We start from the raw sequence: 11,870 nt of genomic DNA on the forward strand, positions 1-11,870 counted from the left end.
AATTATACAGTCATAGTCCAGACCTTAACCTTGATTACCCTTACCTTCATTAAGACTTTGCATGACCAGATTTTGAACCTTAGGCGATTACTTTTTTTTATTCATGGGCTTTGTTGCATACAAAGCCCATTTTTTTTCTTATGTTTGGCTGAAGATCTAATAACTTTCAATGTCAAAAACATGCAACAGTTCAGAAATACTTTTTTTTTTTTTACACTGTAAGGAAAGCCTTATGATTTTTACCTAGGCATTTACTGGTAACTGTTTTCTGTGCATGAAGACAGCTTTGATGAGGGTGTCCACCTTTAAACTTTTTCTCTGGTTTCTGTTTGACTCGGTTGTGAATTATGTGTTGGTGGCTCTCATTCCACCTCAGTATTGGGGTGTGTGTGTGTGTGTGGGGGGGGGGGGGGGTGACACGTTGCATGTTGGATATTGCGTCACTATAATGAGACTGCAACATGTACTGTTAAATGCATCACACAGCATTGACAAGTACTGACCACAGAATGTGCTATCAATTGCAACTCAATACAGAAATATTTAACCAAGTAAAAGTTTTAAAATTACCTATGTAATTTACTGCGTAATAAAAATAAACGTGAATAAAATGATGGTTTATATTAGCATTTGTTTTTAGTTACTTGTAATCAAGACTACTTGGATTTTGGTATTCTTTATCTAACCAGTGTAACATTAAAGGAATGAGATGGTTTTCACATAATGCATTTCTACATATAGGGGTCTGCGCTACTGGAGCAGAATCTTAACATATGTTTACAGACAATATATCGGTTGTTGTGGGTTGTATTTCCTACTGAGTGAATGCTTGCCACAATGTTGAACAAGCATCTTGCCTTTAGTATCTATTTAGTATTTACTAAGGGAAATTGCATGACCGTTCCTTTGAACATACATATGACTTTAGTGTTTGGTGATTGTCAAGCAAAGCTTGGTGGTTTTGCAACGTATGACCCAGATTAGTAGAAACTAAGTCTGAGAAATTTCTTGCTCTGACATCTTGTACTCTGCTTTGTCATCTGAAACTTGTACTTCCTGTGTTTGAAGTGACCTGCTCGGAGTCGCAGTGGATGAGAGCAACATCCTCCAGCATTTTGTAACTTAATATTATTATTTATTCTCTCTGTATAATAGCACTCCTGTTTATTTTGGTTTCAGCTCTTCATCAAATTGAAATAAAGCCTGTTAAACCCTCTCTATCTCTGGATTAGGTCAGTGTACATCCATTTTTTTCCACCAAAAAATACACAATCCTGACACAAGCTGAAGGTTAGAGCATTTTATCGCCATAGTATTGGAGAAATCAAATTGTGATGGCTAGAGGACTGGGTCAGAGCATCTCCAAAACTGCAGCTCTTGTTGAGTGTTCCCGGTCTGCAGTGGTCAGAACCTATCAAAAGTGGTACAAGGAAGGAAAATTGGGCGACCAAAACTCCTTGATGCACGTGGGGTGGGGTGAAGGCTGGCCCGTGTGGTCAAATCCAACAGACGAGCTACCGTAGCTCAAATTGCACATGTACGGGCATTGTTTTCAATGGGTTTAGGGACTGGCCATTGTCCTTACGGGGTTAAAGTTGTTACATGTTTTTAAATTCTGCTCATCCGGACTTCTTATTACTTTTGAAACATGGAAGTTGTTGACTTCTGCATCAGTGGTGATCGCAGTCCCCCGTGGATTCTCTCAGAGCCAAAATTGGTGAGCAGCTAGTCTGCAAACATAAAAGTGAGTGTTTTACCAAGGAGGGAGCCCTTACCTGCTTTACATAATGGAATTATACTGTGTATATATATATATATATATATATAACATAAACATTGTGGTGTCTATATTAATTGATACATGCCACTATTTAAATAAAGGTCTAAATTGAATATAATGTTGTTTACTTTCCTAGATCTTCATAGTGTGTTTGAGTGGGGGAGTTTGTTGATGGGAAGTAAACCCACAAGATACATAAAGTTGACATATCAAATGTTACCAAGGCTTTACAAATCATGTAGTGTCATTTAATTAAAACACAAATGATAATGCCATGTTTAAGCCATGTTTCTTTTTTGGTTGCTAATGGTTGTTGCCGAGGAAGTTGTCTCCTGCTGACATCTTATTTCTGAAACTTAATAGAAAATTTAGCAGCATGATAGCCCTTAGTGAACCTGCAAGAATGTTCAACGCCCAATAGCTCGGTTTCTGAAAGGCATTTGTAGTTCTACATGATCAATAATAGCAGACAACACTGTCAGCAGTTGGGTAATGTCAAATGGAGTCTATGAGCTACTTTTCCAGGAAACATTACACAAGATCAATACACGCTGTAAAGGAAATGTAAATGGATTTACCATTTATAGTGTAAGATTCTGCATTAAAATATTATTATTATCTGCTGTACAATCTTGTGTAATTGTAGTGAACAACTATATGACTTTAGAGATATTCCCTGACCTTACATGACATTTTGGGTTTATATATATAAATTGGGTATATATTTCAGAGCAGGGCCATCAAACTCTTCAGGGGCACAAAAAGTCTTGGATTTAAATAATTCCAAATGCAACTGTGTTAATAACTTCCAACCATTTTCATTGATCGGCCAGTGCTTCTGATTGGATCTCCAGGAAATCTGGCCTATCTGTGGCCATTGATGACTGGAAAAAAAAAACAAGAGACAAAGCATCCAGGAACCATTTCTTCCATGAATATGTTTTACCTCTTTCTGCCCTGGTTCTTCCAAGTTCCTGTCTATGCCTCATCATCTATGTATGTACTCTAGATTGCTGTTTGGAGCACCGGTATGTAAGCCCAGCCCCGCGTAGTCCCTCTGACCTTTCCCACATTGTAGTTATGAATATAGGTGGCAGTTATGCATTATGTTACTGGGACACACAGGAAATTAAGGTAGCGCTGTAACTTTTTCCAAATATTAAACATGTTTACATATTAAACTACGATGGTCTGCGCCATCATTGCCCCCAAACAACTTGTCAGAAAGACAAACCTTGACAAACAATGACTTACCAGGTACATCGCGAAAAGATGGTTCTACAGGACCCATGTCATACCTGGTTAACATCGCTTCCACATTGATTGCCAAGATCACAGTGGCGCAACTGCTGCTGACCCCTCTACAATCTGAGGAATCAGTCTAAATCTGTGAATAAATGTTTTTCTTATTCCACTTTTTTATATTTTATTAATAAAAAAAGAATGTCTTACATTTCAAAATAAGGTTTAAGAAGGCCCTACTTTTCCTGAAATAAAAATACAATTTGTGTGGGTACGCAAACTGAAAAGAGGGAAATAATGGGTGAAGAAAGATAAAAATGGCTCAGGTCCTGTTAAAAGCGTAGAATAGCCCTTGTACTTATGGGGCTTTAATAATCATGTATGGCTTCACTCCAATAAATATATATATAGATATATATCTTCAGAGACACCATAACATCATCTAAAAGGAAAGAAAAAGAAACAAAAAAACAATATGAAGAAGGGAAAATAGAGGGCTATTTTGAGCTATATTTCTGGGAACGACTCAATAACTTGTATCCACCTAAACAATACCTCGTTATCGGGACACATTAACATTTAACACATCTACTTTCCTGGAAATTTGCTTCCGTTATTGTGGGTTCTAGAGCGGCTCACAATCTCATTGACATGAATTTCTATAAATAATTATTATTTAACATGGCACTTGCTCATTCTTTATCTTTTAGTTTTCTGCGTGATACAAAGTACCATTTTCTGTATCCAAGCAATGCTTCTTTGCTATCAAGAACGTACAGATGTTGCAAACAGGAACATTCTGTATTATGACACAGGGAAATTCAACAACATTAAATAACAAGCGCTATCTCTCTGGTCTGTACTGGAAATTGTTTAATGAACTGAAAAGAATATAAATGATTCTCGTCATGTATTCTCAATTGGATAATTACAGTAGAACTTATATATATTGTCTAAACCTTTTTTATTCCAACTTAATTTCTTTATTGAAGATTCAAGGATTTTACATACAATCATAAAACAAACATGTATTTTAGCGAAATACATACCTAAAATGCAATTCAGCCAACAAAAGAGAAAAGAAAAGTCTTCCCGGAGGTTACCACCTCATGCCTGGTAGGCAGGAAGGGAAAGCTACAAGAAACTTAATGACTTAACTAAAGCTTTATAAGAGTTACTAAGAAGGTCCAGAGACTCTTTAATATTCTATTTAGGATCCAGAATGATTTAGAGGTATGTGGAGACTCAATGGCAACTCCAAACACATCTTAAATTAATCCTATGATAGGAAATTCTGACGTTATTATAAAGCAGGTTATTGATTGACGTGTTTGTCCAACGTACTGGAAGCCATACGATGTCTGCCAAGTTAATTTAATTCCCTTAAGCCACTTCTTGCTCTATACCGAGCAACCGTTACCACCAAACTCACTTCAGCAGCTACATGTAATTTTGTCAGATAGATGTTTCCCTTGCAGAACTGAAAATAAAATGTTGTGTAATTTTGGAAATGTGATGATTTATGCCAAATAACGTATCACATAAATCATACCTCCCAAGGGTCCCTCTTTTGGACCTAAATTGACCCAATACCGCCTGTTCATCTTTCTTTAGCGCTGAGAATGTTTGGTGGGGATGAATGTAGCCCGAAAGATGCCTGTCTTTATCAGAAATTATGCACTTATATATATGTATAGTAAGGAATTCAATAGAAATGTTCACTTGGGTTTAAACAATTTAATTGGTATATAATACAATCAGGAACTAGTAGAACTCCAAGTAACTAAGTAGCACGAGAACCATGTGCTGATCAGTATGTATAGATGTTATCACATATCAATGAATTATTTGTCTATTCTGGCCCTCTTGCTGGGCAGTTCATGGCCACTGTTGTCATTTGGAGTGGCGGTTGGTGAACTGAAACTCCTCTTCTTCCCTTTTTGAATGTAGTTTTCAGGCCCATTCACTTTAATAAATGTCCCCCCACAGGTAAGCTGATGGTGTGACCACCAACGTTCCCGAGCAGAGGGTGCCCGATTTATTGCCCGCATTATGAAGCCAAACTTTGGCCCCCAAGCTCTGCAGGGACCATTACAGAGCCACCAGTGTTTTCTGCATTCAGCAACCTCTGCATGGAAATTGTGGTAGATGGAAATGTTGGCGCCAGTGATGTTATTTATGCGCTCCATGTGTTTGCAGAACTCTGGTCCGTGGGCTCCATCATCTTTGTATTGGCGTGTTACAAACAGGAAAGCGTGAATCATTTCATGGAGAAGGACCTCAACAAGATCTCTCCTTGATCTCAAGCTCAATAGTGGCTTGCTGATATATATAGTGCACACGTCTTCATTTTCCTTGTAGTAACAAATCCCGGTGTTTAGTATCATCCTGCGGCTCCATTTTACTTCCACCCCCTTCAACTGTCCCTGGAAAAACATGCCATTAAGTGACATGAACAATTCCTGGAGGTTGGGGTTTGGGTCCAGCACCTCCCAAGCAGGATCGATAACTGATAAGCACTCAGGATCTATATAATCCATCGCACTGGGGAAAAGCTTCCACAGCTAATCAAGTTTATCACTGCAGCAGCTCCCTCTCACAATAATCAAGTAGCAAATGCAATGACAGCAGAAGCTTATGACACTATGATGTCATGGTGAGTTACAGAATGTTTACACCCAGCACTAAGCTACGTACACAAACTCACTGAAACTCAAAAAAAGGTTGAATGTTTGCTGCTATTTATGACCTTCATGAAAAGGGTTTTCCCACCCTACAAAGCTTTTTTTGCCATTTTTTTTACCTTGTTCAATCGCAATTTCCATTTTTGCTATTTATTGTATCCACACAATTTATATATTACTCCCCCCCATGGAGAGATATAAGCCATCATTTAATATGAATAATATTTAAAAAAGATAGAATAATTATGAATAAAAATAAATGTTCAATAATACATACCTAATATCAAACCTCTTCTTTTCTAGGATCCAGTGGCATCACTAGAATTACAGTCACACAGGGCAGGATACAATTTTGCAAGCTACCCTGTTCCTGTTCATCTTGTGGTAAGGGTGCAGCCTCACACCTATATGTACACGTACTGTACATATATACATGTACTATACACTGCCTTTATGCATGCCTGCCCATACATATACACATATACTTGTACCCTTACACACGCTTGCTCGCACACATACACACACACACACTGCCCTTACACTCACATATATATATATATATATATATATATATATATATATATATATATATATATATATATATATATATATATATATATATATATATATATATATATATATATATATATATATATATATATATATAAGGGGTAGTAGAAGTATTATTAAACACTCATCTACAGACACCAGACAAGCCAGAAGGCTTGCTTTTCCCTCAGAAATCTCAGTGGAAGGGTTTCCATCACCTTTTACCCACCATAACTTATGTAATGATATATATATATATATATATATATACATAAACTGCCCTTACATTTGTCTGCCCATATATATACATATATATATATATACGATGTAAAAAAATAGAGTATTGCAGAGTATGCGGTGATACCTTTTTTATTGGACTAACATAAAAAGACAAGCTTTCGAAAGTTATCCTCCCTTCATCAGGTCTGATGAAGGGAGGATAACTCTCGAAAGCTTGTCTTTTTAATATTATGTTAGTCCAATAAAAAAGGTATCACCGCATACTCTGCAATACTCTATTTTTTGACATCGTGTCTACTGGACTAATACGGCTTCACCCTTTTACATTATATATATATATATATATACATATACATAAACTGCCCTTACATTTGCCTGTCCATACACACACATATGCACTGCCCTTACACATACATATTCACTGCCTAAGCAGCCTAACACAAGCCTGCTTATTCAAACACATATACACATACATAAACACATATACACATACAGTACCCTTACACACCCATATCCTACACATACACTGCCCTACATTCCTGCGCATACATGCACATACACTCAGGGCCGGTGCCACCTATAGGCAAAGTAGGCGCCCTGAGGGCAGAGTGGCATATAGTGGGTTTAAGGTTTATCTGGTTTGTTTATAGTGCATGTATGGGGCAGAGTGACATATAGGGGGGTGTAAGGCATATCTGGGAGACAGAGTGGCATATAGGGGGTCAGGGGCGGGCTGGGCCGGGGGGCAGGGGGGCAATTGCCCCCCAGGCCGCCCTAAATCCGGGCCGGTGGGCCGGACGGACGACCAGCAGACGAGCATTCAATGCGGCTGCGGCCGCAAAGTTAAAAACTAAGCGGCCGCGAGCAGGATTGAATGCGGCCGTCATGCGTACCTGGCGGGCGGGGGAGGGGGGCGGTCCACCTCGGCTGCCGCTCATCTGAGGGGTGCCACCATGCCGGCACGCCTTCAGAAACGATGCGCGCGGCAACTGTGGCTGTGCGCCGGGACTTGATGTCAAATCCCGGCGCACAACACTGAAGCCACGCCCACCGTCTTCCGCGCTCAGTGCACCGGAAGGACAGGAAGAAGAAGAAGAAGAAGAAGAAGAAGAAGAAGAGGAAGAGGAGGAAAAGTGAGAGTGAAAGAAGAAAAGGTAGGAGAGAGTGGATTAGTAAGTGTGTGAGAGCGATGGGTGTTATGCTGAATGTAAGTGTGTGAGAGTGATGGGTGTTATGCTGAATGTAAGTGTGTGAGAGTGATGGGTGTTATGCTGAATGTAAGTGTGTGAGAGTGATGGGTGTTATGCTGAATGTAAGTGTGTGAGAGTGATGGGTGTTATGCTGAATGTAAGTGTGTGAAAGTGATGGGTGTTATGCTGAATGTGAGTGTGTGAGAGTGATGGGTGTTATGCTGAATGTGAGTGTGTGAGAGTGATGGGTGTTATGCTGAATGTGAGTGTGTGAGAGTGATGGGTGTTATGCTGAATGTAAGTGTGTGAGAGTGATGGGTGTTATGCTGAATGTAAGTGTGTGAGAGTGATGGGTGTTATGCTGAATGTAAGTGTGTGAGAGTGATGGTTGTTATGCTGAATGTTTGTGAATGAGGGTTTCAGATAGCATGGATGTGTACATGTTGGGGGATAGCTTGGCATAGGGAGTCTGTAATCACATCCCTTTCATGCCCAGATTCCAGCATGTAGTGGCTGCCTAGGCATGATAGGAGTGTGATTGCTGTTATAAATAATTTTTTGGTCCAACTTCGGTGTGTTAACACTTTTATTGGACAGAATAATTCAATGACAGTATTAATATATATATATATAATTGCAAACAGCAATCACACTCCTATCATGCTAAGTCAGCCAGCACATGCTAGAACCTGGGCATGATAAGATTGTGATTGTTGTTATATATATGTGTATATATATATATGTATATATATATATATGTGTATATATATATATATATATATATATATGTATATATATATATATATGTATATATATATATATATATATATATATGTTAATATTGTTGTTGATTTTTTTGTCTAATTTTGGTGTTACTTTTAATAAAGTATTTTAAAGTTTATTTTTTTGTTTTTTTTTTCAGTTTTGGCCAAGTGAATGCTGAATTTTTAGTTTCAGTCCAGAATTTTCATTTTGGTGCATCCCTACTTTATACTATGCCAGTCACTAAAGTGGTAAGCCTACACCACATCAATGTTTGGCTTAGTATATAGTGATAGGGGTTGTCAGTGTCTGGCTCAATGTGGTGGTGCTGCGTAATTCCTAAGTATATGATAGCAATTTTGCTGTACCCCTGTCAATGTTTGCCTAACCATACAAACTATGCAGTTTTAAAGTGTGTGTGTGTGTGTGGGGGGTGCCACATACAGGGTCTGCCACAGGTGCCAAATACTCTAGGTACGCCCCTGTATCATGCGGCTGTCAGACCCAACGGCCATGCCTCAGCTCCTCTTCCCACGTCTTAAAAGTGGTGGGATGAAGAGCTGAGGCATGCGGTGCGTGCACACCGGCCACTTTAATTTCATTAGGCGCTGGTGGAGTGACTGCCGCACGACGGCCAATTTCAATGTCGCTCGCAGCCGCTTTGATGGTGCAATGGGCCAGTTGACTAGACTCGCCCCCCAGGCCTTAGGCTGCCAGCCCTCCCCTGGGCAAGCCTGGGGTCAGATGTGCATAGCTGGGGGGCTGGTTGAAAGAAAACAAGAAATTCATTTTTCTGAATCAGTTTTTATTAAATATGAATTAATATTTACTAGTAAAACTTTTTTAGATATTAAAACCTAGTTTAAGAAATATTGTGTTTGGGTTCTTGTACCTTTAAAATATAGCTTTATTTAAAATAAACCAAAAATGTGCATATTGTTTTTTATCCGTTAAATCTAAAAAATAACAGGCCAACTAATCGATTATGAATGAGGTGAAGTCCCCAGGATGATGAGCTCTGTATGAGGAGGGCTGTTATGCTGGCTAACATCTGCTCACATGGTGTTATTAATATAACTTTAATATAACATTAGGGGATAATGTATGCAATACAAAGTATCACCTCACACACCACATGATTTAGTGGCACCAGGCATATGCACATTAAGAGCTTTGATTAAAATTATTTTTTGTATCAGGATGAATAGTTTGTCATGAGGGACTAGTAGATTGGGCTACCATTTTAGTCCCTTGGACTAAAAAAATTCCACACCACTGCCTTAAAGATCAGGCTGTTTTTTATTTTTTGTACCCTTTGCCCTTTGTGACCAAGGCTGTTTTAACACTTTTGCAGTACCCGTGTTTAGCTGTAATTTTCGCCTCTCCTATTTAGTGTAAGTTACATATTGTTCATTTGTTTTCAGGACAAGATAGGTTTTCTTCAGATACCATTTTTTGATCATATCATCTAATTTCCTAAAAATAATAATAATAATAATAATAAGAAGAAGAAGAAGAAGAAGAAGAAAATATGATGAAAAAGTGAAAAAAAATATTGGAAAAATCTTTTACTCAGGGTATTTAAAATGCTGGTATTGTAACCCTTTCCGTACACAAGATTCTACCAACAGCCTTTGTCAAAGTTTGTGGTAGTTTTTAAAAAATCTTTTTTCACATAAATTGTACTTCAGGTGTGAATTTATAGCTCCTGGTATATGCCACTGCTCTTTTTACTTCATTTTGGTCAGTCTGTGTATATGCCCTATTATGCCCTATTTGAGACATCTTTGAACTTGGCCACTTCAATTTACCCCACCAAACCATTTAAAAAAAAACTCTTTCCATGTCAAGATTTTTGGGAAGATACAGCACTTGCTCATAATTTTAATATTTTTGGAGTGGCATATAGGGGGTTTAAGGCATATAGAGGGTTCAAGGTATATCTGGGGTTCGTGGCATATGGGGTTATAAGGCACATCTGGGGGCCAGGGTGGTATATAGGTGGTAAATTGTCAGGTTGTTTGGGAGGTAAAAGGCCACAATTGGGGAGTGCGCTATTTTTTTTGTCTATGCCTGGGGTCCTCAAACTACGGCCCGCGGGCGGGCCCGCCGGCGGGCCCGCCGGGTGTTTTTGCCTCAGGACATCCATGTGTTCCGAAAGATGCTTTCGGAACACAAGGATGCCTCTGTGAAGTCCCTGCAGCACGCGTTTACTTTAAAAACGCGGGGACCGCCGGGAGCAGGCGCACGCAGCGACGTCACTGACGTCCCATGCGTGCACCCATGGCAACCGAGCGCGGAGGAGCGGAGAAGCGGAGAAGAAGAGAAGAAGCGAAGAAGCGAAGAAGCGAAGAAGCAAGCGCGCGCTGGAGGTAAGTGTTTACCAGCGGCGCGTCCCTTCGGTGTTCTGACCACCGATCCTCCGGTCCTGCTATGGCCGGAGCGGTGGTCGGAACACTGAAATGGGGCAGTACACAGGCATACAGCCTCCAGCCATACAGTATGGCTGGAGGCTGTATGCCTGTGGGGGAACATACTGCCAGCCCCTATAGTCCGGCCCTCCAACGGTCTGAGGGACCGTGAACTGGCCCCCTGTTTAAAAAGTTTGAGGACCCCTGGTCTATGCCATTGATGCCCTGGGAATGTGACACACGGGCCCTGATGGTGATTTCGGTGTTGCTGAATGCCTAGACATCAAGGCATTACTGCAACAACGTTTGAGCGAAGAAAGCGATCACATTTGTTTAATGCCATGCCAGACGTTCACTGGCTGCCCCCACTTGGGATGCACAGTCTAGGGGACAGTTTGGCCTATAGGTGGGTATAAGGCATTTCTGGGGGGACAGAGTGGCATATAGGGGGTATAAGGCATTTCTAAGGGCATATAAAGGGGTATAGGTCATTTCTGGGGGCAGATTGGCAAGCCTGGTGCAGATGTGCATAAATGGGGGGCAGGTTGGCAAATAAAAGGAAATAAAACCAAAAAATACATTTCTCAATCATAGTTTTTATTAAATATGAAAAAATAGTTTGCATGTGAATTAATTTTTTTTTTTAAACTTTTTTTCCTAAAGGGTAGTCTTCTATTCAGGCTTTTTTTCCCCCTAAATTAATATTCAAATTTTGGGGGTCGTCTTATAATCGAGTAAATACGGTCCTCACAGTTCATGGCTCTTTCAACCTCTGTTGTTTCTTGAGCTGTTTATGCTATAACGTCATGTAAGGGCACCTACTCACTCATATAGAATGCATTCACCAGGAGCGGCCTTAGGGGTGTGCGACCTGTGTGGCCGCCTGCCCGGGACTTAAATTAAAACATCGTTTTTTTTTAAACTTTATTTAACATCCATCATGTTAAATAAAGTTTTTTAAAAAAAAACATGCTTTAATCTAAGTCCCGGGCAGGGGCGACGAGCGGTTGCT

The 11,870-nt window shown here is 39.8% G+C and overlaps 1 pseudogene; it reads right to left on the bottom strand.

The window, feature by feature from the left end:
* Positions 1 to 4,866: 4,866 nt before the first annotated feature.
* Positions 4,867 to 5,562, bottom strand: LOC149302972 (DNA-dependent metalloprotease SPRTN pseudogene; annotated as a pseudogene).
* Positions 5,563 to 11,870: the final 6,308 nt, after the last annotated feature.

This window comes from Sceloporus occidentalis, unplaced genomic scaffold (assembly GCF_023333645.1).
Source record: "Sceloporus occidentalis isolate IW3139 unplaced genomic scaffold, rSceOcc1.0.p SCAF_16, whole genome shotgun sequence".
Lineage (NCBI taxonomy): Eukaryota > Metazoa > Chordata > Lepidosauria > Squamata > Phrynosomatidae > Sceloporus > Sceloporus occidentalis.